The 21,939-nt window shown below is 57.7% G+C and overlaps 1 protein-coding gene across 3 annotated transcripts in view; it reads right to left on the minus strand.

Moving 5' to 3' along the window:
* Window positions 1-21,707, minus strand: part of ELFN2 (extracellular leucine rich repeat and fibronectin type III domain containing 2) — a 56,567-nt gene extending 34,860 nt beyond the window's left edge. For 2 of the 3 annotated variants that reach the window (XM_027967764.3, XM_027967763.3), the window contains exons 1-2: window positions 21,493-21,707; window positions 12,612-12,759 (exon numbers count right to left, since the gene is read on the minus strand). The gene's annotated coding sequence lies outside the window, so the exon portion shown is untranslated. Of the gene's footprint in view, window positions 1-12,611; window positions 12,760-15,313 lie in introns of all 3 variants that reach the window. The other variant, XM_060414178.1, reaches the window with a different exon arrangement.
* Between the last annotated feature and the right edge of the window lie 232 nt (window positions 21,708-21,939).

Genomic DNA, 21,939 nt, shown 5'->3' on the forward strand with positions numbered 1-21,939 from the left:
TCTCCACCCCCAACAGGAAGAGACAGGTTCCGGCCTCCAGAGACAATCTCAGACCTCCTCCCAGGGAGGCAGCGCTCATCCTAGCCCAAACACTGCCTGGCTCAAAGGGCAGACAGCAGTGCTTGCTGTACGCACACACGTGCACACACACATGGACACAGATGGGGGAGAACACAGGCTCCACAGCAAGAGACTTGGGTTCAGATGCCAGCTTAGCTTTCTGAGTCTCAGCTTTCCCATCTGCAAAATGGGCAACACTGCTCCCTGCAAAGGGCTCTTAGAATTAGCAGGATGTCCCCAGTGCAGGGGAGGGAATGTTCTGCTGAGGGTGATCCTGGTAATCAAACTGCCTACCCAGTTTGTAGGAAGTGCTACCCAGAAGGTAGCACTTCTGAGAAATTGGAATGAAGCCAGGAGACAAGATCACGGCATAGGAGAGGGAGAGGGAGCCCAGAGGCAGGAGCCCTGTGGCTGGGCCAAGTCCAGCAGGTCTCAGAAGCTAGGCTAAGGAACCTAGACTTAAGCCCCAGGACAACAGGGAACCAGTGACATGCTAGGGAGCCCAGGCCAACAGAAGAGTGCAGGACAAACTGGGGAAAATGAGAGCTGGCCTTTGAGGAGCCTGCTGCAATAGTCTAGACTCATGATGGTGACTCAACGCAGATAAGGGTAGCAGGGAGGACAGGCAATGGGATAATCGGAGCACAGGACTTGGTGACCTACAGGCTGAGAGGCCAGGGGTGAAGTTCAGAGACGACTTCCGGGTCCAGGTGGCTAGCTGAAGTGGCTGGCTGAATGATGGCAATACCCACACTGGAACAGGGAACTTCAGAGAAGGAGCTAACGGGCCAGAAGGCAGGAGGAGAGAGGAAAAGCCTGCATCAGACAAGCTGAGTTTTGGGGGCCAGAGGGACACCCCAAAAGACATGTCCAGTCAGCAGGTAGCCATACCCATTGCCCAACAGCCAGAAGCAGGGCACAGAGAAGGATGAGAACTGGGCATCCCCTGTACATGGGGCTAAGAGGAACCAGGGAAGCAGAGGGATCGCCCAGAGACCAGGCAGGCAGGATCAGCCCTCAGGGATGGACACAGCTGGGAGCTGACACTCATGCTCGGGAGCCTGCCACCGAGCTGCACCAGGACCCAGGCCAACCAGGTTCAAATCCCAGACCCTTCACCTCACCAGCTGTGAGAGCCTGGGAAAGTCATTTCACCTCTCTGAGCCTCAATTTCCCCATCTGTAAAATGGAAATAAAAGTAATACCTGCCCGGTAGGATATTATGAGAAGGGCCATCCCCCTGGACCCTTAGGCTGAGCCCCAGAGACACAGGCTCTCCAGGAACCAGCCCTTTCAGGGAGGGTAGAAGCCACTGACCTTTGCTGAGCACCTGCCAGGCACAGGGCACCTCACAGGGGTTTTAGACCACACACAGCCACAATCAAGGAGGAAGGGCCTGGAGTCAGATGGCAACTGGCTAAATCCTGGGTCCTCTCCTTACTAAGTGGGACCAGGAGAGGCCCCTCTTTTGAGACTGTGAAATGGGGTAATTAGGGTGTCTACCATGGTTCCTGGGATCACTGTGAGCATAGAACGTGAAAACATGTAAAGCATATGTCACCTGCCTGGCACCCAGAAAGCACTACATAAATCATCACTTAGTCTTCAATCAATACAGCTGCTGTTACTGCTCCTCCCCACAACCCAAGAAGGTAGATGGACTGGCCCCCATCTAACTTAGAAGGACAAAGGCCTCACCCACCATAGTGTCCAGGACCTGGACCGGCCACCATCTGGTCAGAGGATCCTCTCTCCCCCAGCCCAGGGCAGGGCCACATGAGACCGCCTGGGTATGAACCCTGCCCTGGCTGCTCTGAGCTGTGTGACCTTAGATTATTCACCTCACCTCCTGAGCCTTAGATTCTGAGCCTGAAGAAATGAGGGTCCCCTACCTGCACCATCATCTGAGGATAGAGCAAGGAAATATACAAAAGGCATCTAGCCGAGGGAATGTATACAGTAGGTGCTCCATAAAAGCAGCAGTTATGATTAATTTTTGGATGTGAAGACCTGCAGGAAGGAATGAATATAGACGAGCTCTGACAGAGGGGGTCCCAGGTGTCACGCCCTCCCAGGGCCACGCAACCACCAGGCGGTTGCAGCCTGGGCACCCATCCACAGGCACACCTGCCCTGGCATTCCTCCACCAGGCCACCCCAGTCGACCGTGCCCCCCAGCCACACCCACCCCCACCCCTGCCACCCCTGCAGTGAGCACACAGCCACGCGTGCTCCCATCCAGCCCCGTGACCAACCCGGCAGTCCCTCCCCCTCCCCCGCTCTGCATCTGCTCAATTAGGGAAACTGGGTAGTGAAGAAAACAAAGACTTAATTTCTGAGCTAATCAGCCTGCCTCATACTAATTACCATCCTCCCGGGCATTAGGGCAGACTTCCCGGGGGAGGCAGAGGTGGAGTCTTGTCCCCAGGAATGACACCCCTTCCCCCAAAGCCTAAGACAGCTGAGTGTTGGGGTGTGGGGACCAGAAGACTTGGGCAGGTGGGCCTTCGAGGTGGGGCTGGAAGAAGGGGACACAGAGAATTCACTGGGTTCACAGCAGGGAATGTACCTTGGCGGGGGTGTGACTTGGACAGATCACACCCTCCCAGGGCCCCCTTCCAGGACCCCTGCCCCTTCCTGGGACAGCCTCAGGCTGTAGGGGAGGCCCCAGAGCAGGTGCCTCAGTAGGTGTCCAGCCCACGGCCTTGGCAGAGAGATGGACAGATGGACACTTTAAAGCTAAAAAGCTAGAAAATTGAGCAATGATCAGCGTGAAGCTTTTGAATCATGGCATAGAGTATGTGTGCATTTTGGAGTGTGTGTGTGAGTGTGTGTCTGTTGCATCTGTTTACGAATGCACAGAGGGCTCAGGATGGGAGCCAGGAGGCCTGGCTGCAGTTCCCAGCTTGGCCCTGGGCAACTCTCCGCCGCCCGCTGAAATTCAGACTCTCCCAGGAGACAGTGCTGGAGGGATCACTCCTAAGGTCGCTTATTCCTCAACCATCGCTTACTGAGCATCTACTGCGTATGCACCACTGTGCTAGGGATACAGGGCTCCCACTGTGGTGGACGAGCCGGGGAGTCAGATGTAAGCAGAGCCACAGAGCGCAGGCTGGAGAAAAGTCCCCTGCAGGGCATAGACCCTACAGAATGTGAACCAGTGTGGCCGGGACAGGACTACTGTAGGAAGGGTTGCTGCTGCATTCCGTAGAAAAGGCCCTGCTCAGCAATGACTTCAGATAATCTGAACTGTCTGTGGGTCCCAGTACAAATCCCTTCTCTGTTCTGGGCCTCAGTTTCCCATTTGCAACACCGAGGGAGCAGGACCAGAGGGTCTCCGGCGTTCACCCCAGCCCTCACAGGAGAGGACGCTCCATTGTCTCTCCACGGTGGGAGTGTCTGTGTGTGTCCCAGCCCCGGGTGGGCCGGCTGCACCAGGTGGGAGGTGTCCCCAGTGATGAGAGGGACTGGTGGTACATCCCCTCAGACCCATCCTCTCCTAATCACAGGCTCCCAAGGGCACACACTCCTCTCTCCTGGCACAGGGCACCCCTTAAGCTGCCTCCCTCTCACCCTGTCACGGGGCCATCACAGCTGCCACAACGTGCTGAGTGCCCCCTACGCCGCATTGCACCAAATTCTCATAACAGCCCTGCCAAGTAGACACTGTTACCCTGTTTTACATATGGGGCAACCGAGGCTCGGCGAGGGCAGGTGCCTTACTCAGTAAATGATACACTAGACACTCAAATCTGGCCTGACCCCAAGCTGCCACAACTACTGGGTGCCAAGACCAGCTTCCTGGACCACTGTCAATGCTCAGCCCAGGGGACCAGGCTGGCCTGGGAGCCAGTTCAAGCACTGCCCTCTGCAGACTACCGTGGGCACGCCACACAGCAAAGCAGTTGGGACAGCCCCGGAAGCCGGACGGCCCAGGCTCAACCCCAGTCGCACCACTGACTCCCTGTGTGACCATGGCAGAATCCTTAACCTCTCGGGGCCTTGATTTCCCCATCTGTAAAATGGGCATAATGGTATTTCGCTGGATTGTTGTGAGTTTTTGATTTTTATAAAGTTCTTCAAACAGCGCCTGCACAAGGTAAATGTTACCTGCGTGTGTGTGTTCAGTCATGCAGTCCTGTCTGACTCTTTGCGGTCCCATGGTCTGTAGCCCACCAGGCTCCTCTGTCCACGAGATTTCCCAGGCAAGAATCCTGGGGTGGGTTGCCATTTCCTCCTCCAGGGGATTTTCTCAACCCAGGGATCTTCTGTCTCCTGCATAAGAACCTGCAAACGAGTTCTTTACAACTAGCGCGACCTGGGAAGCTCCAAATGTTATATCGATGTTGTTAAATAAAAGGAATAAATGACTCGCTTTGATTCCATGGGCAGCCTGAGAATTGGGTCCCACTGAGGGTTGGGGTAGAGACGACACTCAAACCCTGGGCCCAGCTCTCTCCTGACAGCACTGAGGTGTCTCCAGCTCAGTCAAGAGAACAAAGAATTTCTGGGACTGACCAGACTCAGGTCCCTGGGGGTGAGAGTGCAGCCTGGGGGTCAAGCCTCTAGACCCTGTACCCACCTCCTGAATCTCCTCCTTCTGGGGGCTGGGACTCACCCACCTGCCCCTCCCCCAGCTCCAGAAGGCTTCAGGCACTCTTGTGGCCACTCAGGGGACCTGGGCAGCCAGGTCATAAAGCAGTTTCCCTTGGTCCTGGGACCCAGCAGGTAGGGATGGCAAGGGGTGGCTTGGCCCCCAGCACTGCTACAGCCATCTTGATCCAGGCATCCTGCTCTGGGGACAGCCAGGGACCTCCTGGCTTGGGATCCCCACACACCACTGCTCTCCAGGCTCTAGTGGGCCCTGCAGGAAGAAAACCCATTCAGAATGGGGGTCCTGCCTAAAACCCTCAGCCCACAGTGGAGCACAGCCGACCACACTCAGCCCTGGCAGCAGACCCCCACAAACGAGGGCACAGGGAAGTCGGCTGTCACAGGGCAGCCGGCTGGGTGAGGGAGGTGAGGATGTGAAGTCATGCACTATTACTGAAAGTGGAAAAACTGCAATTGACCCAGTCACCCATAACATGGACAGCCGGGTGAGGGGACCCCAGGCCAAGGTGGATTGGGATGGGTCCTGCTGTGCCCGAGGGGAGATGCCTGGAGCGCGCAGTCACAGCCTCCTGAGTAGAGATGGCAAGTCGAACCGCATGGGCAAAAGGCTGGTGTTCAAGTATCTGTAGTACCAGGAAACATGGGCAAGGCCCACAGTGATGCAGGGGCAGCAGCTGTCCCAGAGCACGTGTCAGGCCCCTAGTTAGAAAGAGGGTGCACACACTCACATGCCCTTTCACATGCACACACTCCAACACATTGCAAACACACGAAACCACTCCGGGTGCGTGTGCTCACACCCACGCACGCCTGGCTCTAGTTCATCCGTCTCCCTCAGGTGGCTGAGGGAAGGATACAAAGGCTGCCCCAAACAGACAGGGAAGGTCAGGCTGCTGGGGGTTGGTGCAGGCCAGAGGGTGGGCAGATACTGACAGAGGAGACAGAGGCCGAGCTAAGAAAGCTCAGCCCAGGCCCTGGGTGACCCTGTTCCACCTGCAGCCATTTCAGCCTGGCCCAGAGGTGCCATGGAAAATGAAAGTGCCCAAGTTAGAAGTTGCCAGACCATGTTCTACCTTCAAGCCCGGCCACTCAGGGCAGGGTGACCCTGGGCCGGTACCTCTGTGGTCGTCAGCCTGCCCGTGGGTGCAGGTATTTGTGCAGATCCTCTAGCGGGAAACCTCCAGAGTTGTAGGGTCCTGATTTCCCATCAAATCCCACCTCCCCACTGTCCCCAGGGCCCTCAGCATCTGCAGCTGCCTTGGAGACCCAGATGGTCTCCAAGGACAGCTCTCACCTCAAGCTCCCTCCCAAGTCCAGGACAGAATTTCTGGGTCAGATGCCATCTCAACCAAGATGGGAGTTCCATCTCCAAAGCTCCTCGCCTGCCAACAACCTCAGCACCAAATCAGTAAGCAGAAGAGGAGGAGGAGGATGGGAGGCAGTAGGTATCAACAGCATCAGCACAGGACTGGATGGGCGCTGCCTTTTAATCCTCACAAAAGCCTTTGATCCCATTTTACAGATGGAGACACTAAGGTTCAGAAAATGATCTGCCCAGAGCCAGGCAGCCAGCAAGCGGATGAATGAGCTGGGATGGAACCCATGCTGCCTACTCCAAAACTCATTATCTCTTTCCACAGCATCTTGCTCGGCAGGCACTGGGGAGAGTGGGAGGAGCTACAGTGGCAGACACCCCCACATTTCCTGCCCTGGCATCCCAGGCTTTGGGATTCCACAAGCCACCGCCTGTCCTCAACAGCCTGAAAGGTTGTGGCTGGAACGGCCATGAAGCCCTTGCCTGCCTGCTGTCAGGAAACCCAAGAAGCAGAGTTAGCATTTATTGAGTACTCACTGTATGCCAGGCACAGGGCTAAGCACTTTATAGCATCAGCCTTATGAGGTGGTTACTATATGTATTTCCATTCTATAGGTGAGAATACTGAGGCACTTATGGGTAGAATTGGGGGAAGACCTAAAACCTGAACCCACATGCTCAACCTCTGTGTCACCCCCTTTTACAGCCCCAGGAGTTTCTCTGTTCTGGTCTGCTGTCCCTAAGCCAGAACCCTAGAGTGTCTGGCAAATGCAAGAAAGGCCTTGCTCCCCCAGGCTCTGCTGAGCTGCAGGGCCCCTGAGCCACCAAGACCTGGGGTACCTGCTCTGTTCTGCCAACCCTTTTCTGTGGTCTGTCTCCTGCTAGGATGCTCAGGGTCCTCAGCTGGCCCCAACTCTACCCTCGAGGTCCAGAAACAGTGAAGGAGCAGGCAGAGTCACACAGCAAGTCAGAGGCAGGAAGGAGCCCTATCTCCACCTAAGAGCTCAGCCTAGACTCTGCCCTCCCTCTTATGCCTGTAAAGTTTGAAGCCGGGTTAGCCGAGCTGTGACCACGGGTGGAGGCAGAGGGTCAGGGCATGGGCTTTTGGCAGCTTCTGGAACTCTTCACTCAACTCCCAACAGCCCTGTGGGCCTATTCTGTGCTCCTCCCTCCAGCCCCATTTCATTCCATCCCCTCCATCCGGGGAGCCCGGCAGTGTCCCCATTTCACAGACAAGCAAACTGAGACTCAGGCACACATGACCACTCAGAATCAGGACCTAACTCACCAGGCCTTGCTTCCAACCACAAAACAGGCCCTCTTGTAGGCCCCGCCTTGAATCCAACCCCTTTTCAGTCCTCAGGGACCACCTCTTCCAGGAAGTCTTCCCAGAATTGAGGGAAACTCCACTCAGTTGGACCATCCTCTCTACCTGCACTCAGAAAGCAGATGGTTCCAGAAACACCCACAGTGCTTCCACCCTCAGACTGGGGCTGTGTCTCCCTCAGACAAGGATCCTGGTGGCTTGGCCTCTCCCCACCTCCCCTAAGACCTGAGGCTCCCAGAGGACAGGGCCACCACACTCTCCTTCCTTCAGACCAGGAGTCATGAGAGCGGGACTCCCACCCCCTCCTCCTGCACCTCCATCCACAGAGCCCCTGGCCCAAGGCTCTGCCCCAAGCAGGACCTCAGACCACGCCCACGCCCCCTCCTCTCACTCCCTCCTGGCACTCGTTCAGGCCTGGCCCGTACCAGGCAGGCTACCCCCTCCCCTTTCTTGTCCATGAATCCCACCTCTGTTGGGTACCACAGACCCCCCTTTCTCCTCCCCAAACAAATGGGGTCTTGAGTGAGACACTGGGATAACCACACACAAGGCTAGATCTATTCTCGGGTGAGTGAGGCTGCCAGCACTCGGTGGTGGGGGAGTTGGGTTGGTGGGAGCAGTCTGCCCATTCACAACCCCTTGAGGTCCAGCCTCTGGAATCAGGGCCACACTAAGCTCCCATCCTGGAGGGCCAATACCAACAGCCCTCCCCAGGGAACCCCAGAGCAGACCCACCCCAGACACTTTCATCACTCTCTCCCCTCCTCCAACACAGAGGAGACAGAAGCCTCCAAGCCTAGGTTCAAATCCCTGCGCTTGCCCTGTGGAAGACTTCCCCAAGCCTGAGTCTGGGCATTTGGAAAATGGGTATAACAAACCTGCTCTGCCTGGGTTGCTGCGACTGTGAAAGGGGATACATACAGGAATGGCCCTGGTGCATAGTAGGTGCTCAATTAAAACCTTCTCTCTCCTCTCTGATCTTCTCTCTCTTTTTCTAAGGGCAGTAGGGGTGGAGTGGGACTAGAAAGACCAGGCTGCTAGGGCAGAAAATGGCCTGTCCCAAGCACAGAAAAAGTCCCCTGTTCGGAACTCAAAACCTCAAACCCCTCAGGGCTGGCAGTGGGGCCTCTGTGGACTGGGGTGATTCAGCAGATGCTGTTTTCCCACCCTGGGGAGGGGACTGTGGAGGCAAGTCTGCAAACCAAAGCTCAAAGCCCACTGCCTCCCTGAAGCCAGCTGAGATCAGCCAAGATAGTATCCCCATTTTATGGACAAGTAAACTGAGACACAAAGTGATTAATTTGCCTAAGGCCACACAGCTAGTGGGCAGCTGAACTGATCTCTTTTGACGATTCTGGCTGCTACCAAAATCTTTTCCTTCTGGCAGGAGCCTTCCCTACTTAAAGGTCTTTCTGTGATTCTGCCTCTGTGTTCGGAGTAAAGTCTAAACTCCATACCCTAAAAAATGCAAAGCTCCCCACAGCAAGGAGGTGTGGTATAGCAGGAAAAGGACTTGACCCGGAATCAGCCCAATCTGGGGTCAAGTGCCAGGTCTGCCACCTACTTCCCGTTGTGCGTCCATGGGCAACTACCAACCTTCCCTAGAGCCACTTTCCTCATGTGTAAAATGGGGATGATGAGATGACCCTCCAGGGTAGCTGGCAGGTTACCCATCCATGCTGTCACCATGTATTTATTGAACATCTACTATGTGCCAGGCTCCATTCAAGGCCCTAAGGACAGAGCAGGGAACAAGACAGAAAAAGCTCCTACCTTCATGGAGCTGATACTCCACGACAGTAGGAGGGTAGATAATAAGTGCTCAGTAGCTCAGTCACATCAGACTCTGCGACCCTTTGGACTGTAGCCTACCAGGCTCCTCTATCCACAGGATTTTTCAAGCAAGAATACTGGAGTGGGTTGCCATGCCTTCCTTCAGGCGGTCTTCCAGACCCAGCGATTAAACTCACATCTCCTGTGTCTCCTGCACTGCAGGAGGATTCTTTACCGCTCAGCCACTGGAGAAGCCCCAAGGATAATAAACAAGCAAATAAACAAAATAGCATAGGCTGCATTAGGGGTTACAAGGAAACAGAGAGAAAAAACCAGAACAATGAACAGGGGGTAGGGGGTGGGGGGAGCTCCCTGAAGAGTTGACAATGAGCCAGAACAGGAGACGGCCATACCACAAGCCTGAGGAGCAGCAATGGGCACAGAAGGAACAGTCACTCCTGTAGAAGGAACAGCAAGTGCAAAGGCTGGGGAATTCAATGAGACCTGGAGCATGTGGGAAAATGCCTGGCACATAGCAGAAAATCGGTAGAGAGCAGATGTCAGTATTACTGCTATGAACCCTTTAAGCTTCTTGAACCTTGCTTTCTTTCTGCTTCTGGAAAATGAGATGCCGTGAGGATTCAAGGGACTCCTAGATCTCTTCCACGTATCTGAACTCATTTAACAGAACCCTTGTTCCATTATGATTCCTCCCATCTTGCAGGTGGGGAAACTGAGGCTCCCGAGATCCCGCAGCCCATAAAGGGCAACATTAGGACATGGACCTGGGTCTTGTAATCCTCAGCTCTTGCCCCTGCCAATCTTCTGTGGTTCCACTGCACTTAGAGCACTCGGTTCCTCCTCCACCCCATCCGAAGACAGCTCTGGCTGTCACAAAGTCTCCTGTGACTAACAGAGGTCTGTACCTGGTTGGGCCCACTTCTGTCATTTGGGGCCACCCAGGACCAATCCCTCCCCTCTTACCCAACTCAGCCTGAAAGGTGAAGAAGGCTGACAGGTTCTAGAAAGAGCCGCTGCCACTCCAGGAAACATCTCCCTGTATGTTTTAACATCATTCCCCTGCCTCACATCGTCAAGGTGGTCTAACGATTCTCACTATGCCCATTACACAGATGAAGAAACTGAGGTCCAGAAAGGCAGAGAAAAGTTGCCAGGCCCACCCACCTAGACAGTGGCAGAGGCAGGATCTGAACTCAGATCTCTGTCACTGGAGAGACATCCTGCTAGTCACTTCCCAGACCCCTCAGATGTCCCTCTTTGTATATCTTTTTCAGTCCCTTGCCTGGCTTGTCCTCTGGTGGTGCCAAGAAGGTTAACAGGACAGCTTTCCCCCGATACTTCCAGGGTACCACCAGCCAGGGGTGGCTGAGCTGGCTCAGAACCCCGGGCCCTGGGGAGGAAGCCAAAGGGCTGCGGTACCCCGGCACAGCTAGGGGTACAAGGCCCACATGACTAAAGTGCACATCCAGGCCCCTGGAGTGAGCAGGCAGGGAGTACCTGACAGGGAGCATCAGACAGGGAGTCAGCCTGGAGCACTGGACAGGGAGTCAGCCTCCATCCTGACTTGACAACCAGGCCCCGCCTCCTGCTTCCTTGATGTCAGGTCAGCACCTCCGCTGCTCAAGGAGCACAGACAAGGACAAAATGAGGCAGATCTCTGGTGAGAAGTCACCCTGTCCACCCCAGGCAAGTAAGAAAACCATTTAAAAGTCATTCTTTAAAGGAATTATGATAACGGTGGTAGCTACTACTTTCTGAGAGTCTACTGCATGCCAGGAACCAGGGCATCCCAGAAGTTATCTCAAGTGACAGCAACCCTGAGAGGCAAACGCATCATCTCCATCTTACAGAAGGGGAAACTGAGGCACAGACTCAAACAGCTGTAAGCCACAGAGTCAGGGTTTAAACTCTGTGCTCTTTCGTGTTGCCTGTTAGTGACATTTAAATGGAATGTGTGCTTCTGGAGAAGATCTGGGGACTGAGGGAAGAGAGACAACTCTGAATGGGGTAGGAAGTCTCTGGAGGAAGGAGTTAGGCCTAAAAAATTGGACCTTTGGGGAGGCAGGCACCCAGGATCAAACCCCAGTTCCAAGGCATCTGTGCTGTGTGACCTTGAGCGAGTCTCTTCCCCTCTCTGATACCTCAAAGGCAAGCATCAGTGCTGGGCGTCCCAGAGCTCAGCAAACACGAAGGATAGGGACAAAGTCATCTGGGGACAAGCAGGGAGGACGTGTCCAGATGAGGGATGAGTGAGGCCCTGAAGAGGGAGAGGGCTCAAGGAGCAGAGGCAGGAGCACTGGGCCACGAGGTGGGCAGGAGGCCTGGCAAGAGGAGGCCACGGGAGAAGGGAGGCCAGGGGTGCAGCAGGGGCCGCAGTCTGGTCTGGACAGGACAGGACGGGCAATGGGAGCGGGGAGCACAGCTCAGACCCACCCAGGGTGCCTCACTCCCGCCCCCAAAAACCCTCCTTCAGCCTGTGCCAGCAACACCAAGACCAGAGCAGTAGCCCCTCCCGCATCGTCCCCTCCTCTGGCCCTCCATGGAGCACCCACCACCCCCACTCCCTCCCTGCAGAAGCCCCCTCCAGAGCACCCAACACAAGTCCTCCCCTGGGGAACCCCAACTCCTTGCCCAGCCACAGCCCCTCCACATGGGGACCACCGCATCTTAGAGACAACATCTCCCTCTCCTTAGCAACCACCAACACCAAGCCCAGACAGCCAGCCTCCTCCCTCTGTCTCCTCCTCTCTCCATGGAGACCACAATGCCACAGAGGCAGCTCCCTTGCCACGGCAACCACCATCACTCAGCACCCTGCCTGGACAACAACTCCCTCCACGTGGCCACCACCAGCACAGGTGACAGTGACAGGCTTGGCCTCTCCTCTCCAGGGCCGCCACCAGCCCCAGCTGGGACAGCTCCTGCCAGCTGCCCTGCCTGTGGCCTCCTAGTGTCAGACTGCTCCCCTGCCTCCTTCCAAGTTCAATGACACTGGATCTGGCCTGGTTCTGGTGCCGCCGGCACTTCTCTGCTCCCAGCTCACTCCCAGCCCCTCAGTTTGCCCTTCTCTACATGGAAAGGCCCCCACCTGAGGCAGAAGAGGCCATGATCTTCCAGGCCATCTCCTGGAAGCCAGTTCTTTCACCCTCAGCTGGGGTACAGATGCCCCCGGCCCTGCTGGGGCTCAGGCAGGCTCAGCTCAGGCTCTCAGCTGGGCTACAGGGCAGGAGTGGGATCTCTGAGCCAGCAGGGGCTTCCTCCCCACCCTCCCCAGCGGACTGGCCCAGTCCCTCAAAGACCCACCGTTCTGCCAGCTGCCTCACAGGCCGTGTGGAAGGGAAGCTGGGGAGGAGCAGAGTGGGGGTGCCTGCAGCTGGGGGCAGGGGCGAGGGAACAGGAGGCAGAGGCCGGGCCACATCACGGGTTTTGAAGGCCAGGTCATGTGAGCCGTGATCACACACAGCCACACACTCACACACCGTGAGAAGGACCCTGTTCTTACCAGATCTCTGCAGGTGGAAGGAGCCCCTCTGACCAGTGAAGCTCTGTCCCTGGCCTGGTCTCAGGCAGGTCCCCACGGTAACAGCAGCGGCGGTGGCAGCAGTGGGGTCTCAGGTGCGGCGGCAGCTCTTCACCCAAGTCCTCTCCTTCTGTGAGGAGGAGGAGGAGGAGGCAAGGGGAGAAAGGGGAGGGAGGGAGAGGAGGGAGGGGGGGACAGCAGGAGGGAGGGAGGAGGGAAAAATGCTGAAGTCTTGAAGGGTACACTCACTTCTTTCTTAGGTTTCCCATGGCAACCGAATATACCACAAATGAATATCAGTGTGAGAAGAGGGAGGGAAGGAGTGGAAGGAGATGGAGGCAGAGATGGAGAGAGATGGAGGCAGAGAGATGGGGCGATGAGAGCAGAGAGACAGAGACAGAAAGATGACGGGGCAAGAGACAGGGAGGGGAAGGGGCTCGAGACTCAGACAGAGGACGGGGACTCCCCACCCCACCCCACAAGGTGCAGCGGTGAGAAGAGCAGAGGGGCGGGGGCCACAAGGCTTCTTCCAGTCTCTCCATGGCCCCTGGGCAGGAGGTGCAAACAACAGATGGAGAGATTTTCTGGGAGCTGAAGGGCCCCCATTCCCACCCACCTCATCCCTTCCCATGTCCTTCACTCCTAGCTGGGCCCACAGCCTGGAGGGTCCTCCCAAGTCATAGTCCCAGCCCCACACCTCACTCCCCATCACAGACACACACCCAAGTGGGGATGGCCACACGCACCACACACTGACCTAATGCCTGGTACCCACGCACACCTCTCCAACCACACCACCCTCTTCTTAGTCACCCCAACACCAACTGAGCCCGCCCCCTTCTACAGCTGGGCCTCTTCCTCTCTGCTGCAGGGAACAAGCACCCCTCCCCTACCCCAGCACATCTCTTGTTCAGAACTTTGAGAGGACCAGCACCCACCCCTATGGCCCCCCACTTGTGCTCTGCCAGGTGTAGTGTCTCTGCCCCACTGCTCACACACCCTTAGAGCAACGTACCTGCCTGACCTCCACCTGCAGAGACTCACAAACCCCGGAGAGACATGCCGAATCTGCCCTCCATCTGTGCGCACACGTGCACATGCATACGCTCATCCCGTCCCGCGGAGGCCCCTCTCTGCCTGGCCCCACACCTCATCAGCCCAGATGGTACTCCTGGGCCCTCCCCCGCAGGCAGGGGCTCACACCTCGGCCCCCTCGACACGGCCATTCACAAACATATTGTAGACCCACCGCGTGCTGACAGCCAGTGGCAGCAATGAAACAGAAACACACACTCGGCCAACCCCCCTCCCATCCGCCCTCCCCGCGATGCCTCAAATCCACCACCCCCAGCCCAGGCGGATAAGGAAGCAGCCAGCTAGCTCCAGCTCCAGGTCCGGAGGGACACTCTTTCCTCAGCTACCAGGCTCACACGACCCTGCACCCAGTGGCCAGCAGGGATGGGACGCACCCTGCAAGGATGGGCTACACACTATAACCTCACACACACACCGGCACCCAGGGGGCACACCCAGACAGCAACTAATCCCCCAGAATTTCACTCTCCCTCAGACACACGTGTACACACAGACCCTGAGGTACTGGACCCAGCTGCCCACAGAACCAGACACTGGGGCGTCTGCCCTAACTTGGCGGCTGGCACATGTTTCAACACACCTGAGACCCTGCACAGACACAGGTCAATACACTCACAGAAACACACCGGCCCCTGCTCACTGCGGACCATAGCCCGTACACACCCAAACAAGCCCACTGGGGCCCCTGTAGGCACACACAGGCCAACACATACGTGCATCCCCAAGCTGGCTCACACTGGGGGGCCACTCTGCACACACATAGCCACACCTGCATCCCCGCCCATCTCTCCCAGGGCAGCTCAGAGGCGCGCCCCATCCGGCCCACACCCACCTGACCCACACACCCCATCGGAAACACGGGGCCTCGGCGGGTCCTCGTTTCGGTCGCCCCCCTTGGCCCGGTTTCCGTGGGCGCGGGCCGGTTTACGATCGCGCGCGCCGCGCGGAGCCCAGAGGCCGTGAAATTGGCTTGGAGCGCCGGGAGATGCGGCTGCAAATTCTAAGCACAGGGAAGTAAGGTGGAAACCCGCCCAACGCGGCCGGGCCGGCGGCGCGGGGCTGGGGCTCGGCTGAGCGGCGGGCGGCCGGGATGGGACCCCGCGGCGGCGGGGCGGCGGAGGCCGTGTGGGCTCTCCTGTCCCCTCCGTCCTCCTCCCCCGCCCCTCCGGCTTTGGCTCCGGCCCCGCCGCCGCGCACGTGCCCAGTAGGGGGCTCGGGTACACCGCGTGGGCCAGCCTGGGACTCGTCCCCTGGGCGGAGACACCCCGCCGCCCGCCAGGCCCCGGACCTGCCTCGGCCAGAGTGCCCACCGGATGAACAGCCTCCGGCCGCCGCTACGCGACTCTGCGTCGCCGCCTCCTCCTGGACGCCTTCCGGGCTCTCCACCCTCCTCCTCCCGGCTGCTCCGCTCCGCACTCCACCCCCGCCTCTGGCCTCTGCTCACAGGCACAGCCGCAGGCTCAGCTCCACCCGCGTCCTCGCACCAAAGGCAGGAGACGGGAGGGCATCGCTCCTTCCAATATGCTGGGGCAGGCCCTCTCCAGCCTCACTTCCTCCCCTCCCCATCCCACCGCACTTCAGTTCTTTACCAGCAGTGAGGCCTTGAACCGTGACCCATACTCTGCCTCCAGCCCTCCTCTGTGCAACAGCGAGGATGCGGAGGGTCGTTCTGAGGGTTTGACGAAGGACTCCTTGAACAGGCTTAGAACAGCAGTCAGTGAACACGAAGGTTATTAGAACAGCAGTCAGTGACCACGAAGGTTATTAGTCAGTGTTAGTCAGTATCAGCCTGGGTCTTAATGTTGTGTCACCCAAGGGAGGGCGCCTAGATTCTCTGTGTTCAGGCCCCCTTTGGAAATCGGATATGGCTTTGATGCCTACCAGGTTGTGGGAGGAGTCCGGAAGATCCCCTGGAATAGGCAGCAGCCCCCTCAGCTGCCATCCACCCCACAAACAGGGTGAATTCATCTTCTGGAAATGCACTAAAAAATTCAAGTTCCTGGGCTCCCCATCAACCCTACTGAATCCAAATCTCTGCCAGCAGGGCCTGAGGATCTGCATCTAAATAAGTACCCACAGACTCTGATACTCTCTGACAGAAAGGATAATGCTGGATTTCTTAGCTCTGATTTTAGGGTTATTTAGGTTGTTGTGTGGTTGATCACCAAACTTCATGTCCAGACTCACTGTCCCAAATTCCACTCCGGGCTTTCCTACCTCCAGACCTCAGCTCACATGGTCTCCACCTGGCATGCCCCCACCCCAGAGGCCAGCTGGACCTCTTCCACAATCCTCCAGCCAAAATTAAACAAGATAATAGACAGTGTTTTGCCCTGAGCCTGGCTCGTAGTGGGCGTGCAATCCTGGGGACTCTGCAGTGCCCAAAGCGGAAGCCATCACCACCTCTCCAGCTCTGCTTCCAAGGCCGGCTCAGCACCAGTCCCTGGTCTGCCGGGTCACAGACTAACAGGGACAGCCCGTCAAGCAAGCCCTACTGTGTGCAGGCCTCATGCCAGGCACCTGGCAGACAAACTGGGTGTCTCGTGTCTCCTCAGGACAGGAACTGATCTCTGGGAGTTCCTGTCTGAGTCCCAGGCACAGCAGTTATACCTGGTGAGACATCCTTATAATAGTGTGTATGTGTGTGTGTGTGTGTGAACTGAATACAAAATACATCAGCCCATTCTCAGTAGTTGGTAGATGAAAGAAAGTTGTTCAACAAGCACCTTTTGAGGGCTTGCTAGTCTCTGCCTGTTTGGAGCTGACACATTGTGGGAACAGGAGACCTCCCCCCGCACCTGCTCCAGGTAATGACAAGGGCAGGGAAGGGAGGGTGGCAGGCAGGCTGACCCCACAGCCTGTGTCTCCCCCCAGACCCAAGGAGAACTGTAGGCGAAGAGAGGCGATAGAGACAGGCCAAGGAGGGAAACTAAGTCAGCCTTGAGGCTGGGCCCTTGGGAATGGCTCCCTGCTTGCCCAAGAGAGGTGCTGACCAGGGTGCACACACACAGACACACCCACAAAAACATGCCCTGCTCCCCTCCCAGCCCCTCTGTACACTCCACTGGGAGGTATGCTGCTCCCAGGTTCTTCTCATGCTTCCCGGGCTACCCCAGCCTGGCTCTAGAAAACAATTTCTATGCATCTCAGGGAATGGAACTACAGGCTGAAAGAGAGAAGGCTGGACACACACACACACACACACACACACACACAGCCCAAGCCCCATTCCAGGGAACCAGGAATGAATAAAGGAGACAGATGGGAAGGGGGAGGGAAATCATCTAATTGACACCTACTATGTGCCAGACACAATGCTACATGCTTGTCATTCCCTTATGTAACCAACCCGAGTTAGGAATTCAGTACCACTACCCCCACTTTACATTGAGAGACAGAACCTTCTGGAAGTGAACTCTCTTTCCTGGGACACACATCAAGGAGACAAAGAGGCAGAATGGGGACCCTGAGTTCCTGCTCTTCCACAAGTCAGATAGGGATAGGGAGGAGGAGTGGTCCAGGAGGCCCCAACTGAGGCTTCGACAGCCTCAGGCCTGCGGAAGATGATAATCCTAGAGCAGCATCCCCTCCACTACCCAGGGGAGCCCCTAAGGAGCACCCGCTGTGCAGCCAGCACTGTGCTAGGCACTGTGGGAGAATCTGGGAGCAAGGACCTACCTTCCAGAATGTCACAGGTCAATATAGAGTGAGGGGGAGCAGGGGCTGAGACCTAGGAGCCTAATTGCGCCTCTGTCCCTGCAGCCACACCCACTGCTTCCCTACAGCAGGGTCACTGCCCCTATTTCCAGACAAGCAAAGTGAGGCCCTGAGAGGTGTCTCAGAGAGAGGGGAACCCCGAGATGCCCCGGGTCCTCCAGCAAAAGGCTTCATCAGTTAATGGTTAACAATGCAAAGAGTACACCCATGGGTCTTCCAGTCCTGGTTCTGCTGCTGTGTGGCCCAGAGCTGGTCAGTAACCTCTCTGTTTCTTGCCCGGGAAATGAGGAATAATAACAATTGTAGTGTAGAAGGCTTAGTGGGATTAAACGAGTATGCCTATAAAGAGCTTCCCACCAGGGCTGGCTCTCAGTACAGGCTCGATGAATATCAGCTAATATCATTATTATTATCACTATAATTATTGCTGTCAGCAGCACCGTGCAGCCAGCGCCCTTCCCCTGGCACCCTGGGTGTAAACTTTCCCAGGTTTCTCCCCAGTCCTCAGGGGCTCTCTAGGGCCTCCCTGGGGGCTGTCTGCAGAACTGGGGGTGGTGGGGAGGCGGAGATACTATTATTCCATCCCTCCCAGACACCATCCCCAGTACTAGTGATAGCGCCTCTGCCCCAGGTGCTCATTGAGCCAGAAGAAGGCAAATTTAATAGGGGATTGGGCTGAGACAGCAGGAGGCAGAGGATTGAGTTAACCTGGACTATTAAAGCTTTCCCCAAAGAGGCCTGACTTGTTAAGGAGACTTGGGGTTCAAGGCAATCTGCTTCCTGGCTGTCGGGTCTGCACAGCGTGCTGTCACAGCAGTTTTGGAGCGGGGGACATGGAGGGGGGTGGCAGGATGGAGGACCCGGCTTGGGGGCACTGGAGCTGAAGTGGTGAGAGTAGCTATGATGGGTACTATCCCGACTTCCCGGGGAGGCGCCACTCTCTCCCGCTCAGCAGTAAGCCTGGGAGGCAAGCAGCCACCACCTCGGAGACAGACGGGGAGGCTGATCCCTGCGTCACACACGGCCAGGACACAGCAGAGGTGTCACTGGAACGAGGACTGCGTCCACAGCAGGCACCCTGCCAGACCTCAGGGGGTAGGGAACCAGCCTGGGGAGCAGGCTCAGAGCCCTCGATGAGCACCCCAGGCCGACCCTACTACAAGAGGCTTGGCGCTGCATGCAGCCGTTCCTATCGGTCGGGCCACCTCGGAATCTCCTGGGGCGCCAGAACAAGAGGGTGCTGGACTGAAGTCAGGAGGCCTCCACTTCCTCCACCGAGCTCCCGGCCTTGGGCTCCCCACCCTGACACTTCCCACTCCTCTCCCCACTGCAGAGAGCTCTGTCCCTCTGTTAAATGCAGGTGCCCTGCCCATCCAATGGGGGTCTCCCCACACCCACCAGCAGGGGAGTTCTTACTAAGGATTGAAACAACAATAGCTTACTCTACCCTCTGGACCTCAGTTTGCTCATCTGGCAAATGGCCACATAATAGCCAGCCTGCCAGCCTCACAGGACTGCCGTAGGATCCAAGGAGAGAAAACAAAGCTCTTGACAAAGTTCGACTTAAAGCAAAACAGGGGAACAGTTGCTCTAGGTGGGGCGGGGGGAGGGGGGGGACAGAAGGCCAAGGGACGGGGCTCACTTCTACCATGTGCTGGACATCTGGCTCCTCAGAAGCCCTCTGCCTCCTGTAATTCCTCCCTCAAGTCCCTAACCACCTCCCAGGTGACAGATGAGAACTGAAGGCCCAGAGAGAGGACAGGAATGTCTATATCACAAAACACAGAGCGGCAACATGGAGTGAAAGCCAAAGGCCTCTGGTTCCCTCACTATGGCTGTTTTCTGTTGTCTTGTCATCTGCACTCACACACACACACACACACACACACATGTTCACCCACCAGAACACACTCACCTGAGGTTCTGTGTGGCCTGACTAGGATGGAGTAGAGAAAAGGGGTCCCAGGCAGAGGGGAGAGAGGGGACATGGGTAGGGGGAGGTAGCAGAGATGTGCCATTGGTGGGGGCAGGCCTTATGGAAATGGGTCCCACATCCACTCAGGAAATGGGGCTTCTTGGGAAGGACTGCTCACTCCAAAGCTCCACCCCTCTCCCCTTCTCATCTCTCAAAACACAGGGACGTGACCCCGATGAACCACACACCCTCACAGTGACACCTCCCTCACCTGCCCATTGATATCATCCCGGTCCTTGGGGGTGACCTCTCACACCGCTGTCCCAGTGACGTCACTGGCAACCTGGAGCTGACGTCACACCCAGAGATCCTCACTGACGTCACACAAACACACTTCTCCCTGAGACCCCCTTCAGTTACTCTGCTTCCTTCTTGCCCCAGGTTTGATGGCCCAGAGTTCCCGCTGGTGCACACAGCTCTCTCAGGACAGGCATTTACAGACAGCACCTGTGTGTGTGCATGTGTGCAGGCACAGGGGTTACTCTCCCCGGACACATGTTTACACGTATATGTGGACCCACATGCCCTGCTGATGGCCTAGACATGACACGTCCCACAGGTGCCCACAGGCTCTGAGAACAGATGTGTGAGCCAGGCACACACACATAGGCACATGCAAATACTCTCCCGCCAGGCCGCTCCCCAGATGAAAATGTCCCTCCTCCATAACTAAATCTGGTAGCCTGGGGCCTGCAGCTTCCACCACATCCCTCCAGGTGCTGCCAGCACCCCCTCCTCCCCCCTTCTCTCCTCCGACAGCCTGGCCTGCTGACAGCAACAGCCGCAGCCCACACACACACACACACACACACACACACACACTCCAGTCCAACACCTGTGTCTCGGCAAGGGGATCCAAGCGCCCTCCAAAGGCAGGCACTTGGGTGGGAGGGGTCCAGGTGGAAGGGACACAGCAGGGAGCCCAGAGCTGCAGAAAGTGCCTTCAAGTACCACGTACCACGTTCCTCCGGAGCTGAACCCAGCGAGGGTCAGCACCACCATCCCAGTCATCTCCCTTCTTGGGCACGCCTGACACACCACAATCTGGCCATCTCTGTCCTGGACACAAGCTCCCCCAGTGCACACATAGAAAAACACACAGCCTTCTCCCCTCCAAATATTCTGCTAGACCACGGACAGAGAGAGAGAGAGAGAGAGAGAGAGAGTGTGTGTGTGCGTGTGTGTGTGTGTGTGCGTGTGCGTGCGCACGCGTGTGTGTGTGTGTGTGCAGACAGAGCGGAGTCCATCCCTGCACACAGCCTTGTGTGCGCACACAGAACACACATCCTTCCCCACGTGCACACATCATCTTACCAACCAACACACCCACCCCTTGCCCCCCTCTTCTGCCAGTTGTTGGAAGACACACACACACACACACACACACACCAGCATTGGCCCTGGCCCTGCCAGAGCTGCAGTCTGTCGATTTCTGCTGCCTCCCTGCTTGCCCCACACCAGCGCCATCAGAGGAAGGGGTAAAGCCTTCGCAAAGGTCCCCACCCCCTGGAAGCCCCCACTCCCCAATTCTGGTCCTCTTACCAAACCGTCGCCCTCCTTCGGGGAAGGGGAGTAAAGCCCCACCCTAGCTCCCACCCCCCCCACCTCAGCTGTCATCCCGCACCAATCAACTCCCCCTTACCAGCTAGAAGATGAATTCCTTGACCCCCGCACCACTCCCTGAAAGAGGGGTGTGAGGGCCCCCGAATCGCAAAGATGGGGGCAGAGAGGCGCGCTGTTGTACTGGTTGGCACGACCGTCCACCATCAAACCTCTGCACCACCCCCCGAAACTGCTCACCTCACCGACCGTCCTCCTTGTCCTCCCACCCCGCCTCCGTCCACCACCCCCAGCCCTGCACAGGGTGGTCCTCCCGGAGGAGGGGTAGGGGGGGCGTCTCACGGGGATCCCCCGACCCAGGAGGCGCCGGGGGTGGCTTTCCCCGTCTCAACCTCCCCCGGCTGAGTTCTCCTCCAAGCCCCACCCCCATGGCGGAGCGGGTGTCCTCCGGTCCCAGCGCCCACTCCCACAGTCTGGGCCGGCCGCGGGCTCTCAGATCCGAAGGAATTCACTCACCTCCGGCCCCTGCTGGGCTCCAGGCCGAGTACCGCCTCCGATCGCGGCGGCTGCGGGGCCTGCGCACGAGTGTGAGTGTGAGTGCGAGTGCGGGCGCGGGGCGATGCGCTCGGCGCCCGGCGGGCTCGGTGCGTGGCGTGTGTCTGTGGCGCGGCCGGTGTGTCTGCGAGCCGCCGCCGGGTGCGCGCAGACCCCGCCGCCCGCCTCGCGCCTCTGCCCCGCCGGGGCCCGCGCCCGGGAGGGGGCTGGAGCGCAGCGTGCGTCAGGGGCCGCGGCCGCGGGCTGTCCGCCGCCCTCGCCACCCGCGCCCGCGCCCGCGCCCTCCGCAGGCCTCGCCGCAGCGAGACCCCTCCCGCCCCCTCTCCAGGCTCGATGCCGCCGCGGACACACGCACGCTCACAGACACACGCCCGCCGGGCCGGGGCCGCGCCGGGCTCGGCCGCTGCC

Source organism: Ovis aries, chromosome 3, assembly GCF_016772045.2.
Source record: "Ovis aries strain OAR_USU_Benz2616 breed Rambouillet chromosome 3, ARS-UI_Ramb_v3.0, whole genome shotgun sequence".
In the NCBI taxonomy this organism is placed as follows: domain Eukaryota; kingdom Metazoa; phylum Chordata; class Mammalia; order Artiodactyla; family Bovidae; genus Ovis; species Ovis aries.